The sequence below is a fragment of the Schistocerca nitens genome, chromosome 1 (genome assembly GCF_023898315.1).
Source record: "Schistocerca nitens isolate TAMUIC-IGC-003100 chromosome 1, iqSchNite1.1, whole genome shotgun sequence".
Taxonomy (NCBI): Eukaryota; Metazoa; Arthropoda; class Insecta; order Orthoptera; family Acrididae; genus Schistocerca; species Schistocerca nitens.
In genome coordinates, this window is record NC_064614.1 from 1,232,146,375 (window position 1) to 1,232,147,954 (window position 1,580).

General features: G+C 44.9%; 1 pseudogene; it reads right to left on the reverse strand.

Moving 5' to 3' along the window:
* Positions 1-1,038: 1,038 nt before the first annotated feature.
* On the reverse strand, positions 1,039-1,156 carry LOC126205744 (5S ribosomal RNA; annotated as a pseudogene).
* Between the last annotated feature and the right edge of the window lie 424 nt (positions 1,157-1,580).

A 1,580-nucleotide genomic window follows, 5' to 3' on the forward strand; every position in this document is an offset into this window, starting at 1 on the left:
TCGCCGTTTGCGGAAGGGCATTGTGTTGTTAAAATGTGAGCCCACGATGGCTTGTCATGAAGGGCAACAAAACGGGGCATAGTATATCGTGTAAGGGTACCGCGGATGACAACTAAAGTGGTCCTACTATTAAATGAAGTGACACCCCAAACGATCACTCCTGGTTGTGAGCCGTATGGCGAGTGACTGTGAGGTTGATGTCCCATCTCTATCGCGGGCGTCTCCAGACACGTCTCTGGAATTTCATTGAATGGAGAACGATTGTCTTCATTGATGAGTCCCGCTTCCAACTGAGCCCCGATTACGAGCGTAGTTTTGTCGTGGCTGGCTGTTCCAAGTATCTCACTAATTCTGAGAGAAAGTAGTCGAGGTTTTGTGTAGGCTTAGGTCTTTCAGAGCTCTGTCACATTTTCTCGCAGCACTGCGTTCATCTTTTTTTCTCTTCTCTTTCCGTTATTTTGTCTTCAAGTTTCTTTCTGTTATATAACCGTGGCACGACTTAATATTAGTAGTTCTGTGTCTCTTCTCTCCAAAGCTTTCTTTAAATTTCGCTAAATTTCGTATGGTTGATATCTACCGTTCTGCTAGTCATGCATGCTTCCACAGCTTTGAATTTTTCATCCAGCCATTCCCGCCTTGCCATTTTGGATTTTTCAAGTTCGTCTCCACTGCTCCATCTCTCAAAGCCACCCACCCGATTTCTCCTCAGCTTCAGTCAAGCATAGCCTGGAATTCCCTTTGGTTCAACAACCTCTGTTTCTTTCAATTTGTATTGGTCCAGTCTTTTTAATTTCTTACCTCTCTGCAATTTGTTCACCTTTAATGTACCGTTCTCGCCCAAGCAGGCGAGAAGGCCCAACGGTACCGACTGGCCGCCGTGTCATCCTCAGTCCGCAGGCGTCACCGGATGCGGATATGGAGGAGTTTGTGGTCAGCACACCGCTCTCCCGGCCATATGTCAGTTTCCGAAACCGGAGCCGCTACTTCTCAATTAAGTAGCTCCTCAGTTTGCCTGACAAGGGCTGTCTGCACCCAGCTTGCCAACAGCTCTCGGCAGACCGGATGGTAACCCATCCAAGTACTAGCCCAGCCCAACAGCGCTTAACTTCGGTGACCTGACGGGAACCGGTGTTACCACTGCTGCAAGGCCGTTGACAATATACCGTTCACGTCAAATAAATTATGGTAAGAGTCCACATGAGCGCCTGGCAAAGTTTTTTAGTTTAAAATATGGTTTCTCAGAGTTTTGCTTACCATTTTACAGCTAATGTGAAACCTGCTAGTATCTCCAGGTCTCTTCCGCCAATACTGTCATTTTTTGTGATTTTCAAACTGTCAGAATTTATGAAAATTCACTCAATGCATAATTATACCAGGTGCTCCCCTTTCATTTCCCACGTCCAGACCAAGTTCTACTACTTCCTTTCCTTCTTTTCCTTTCCTATAGTCGAATTCCAGTCCCCTTATCACGAGGAAATTTTCGTCTTCGTTTAACTATCTGAATAATCGTTTCATCATGCAGAGCTACTAGACATATATTATGAACGATGAAATATTCTATAAAAAAATCTGAACATATA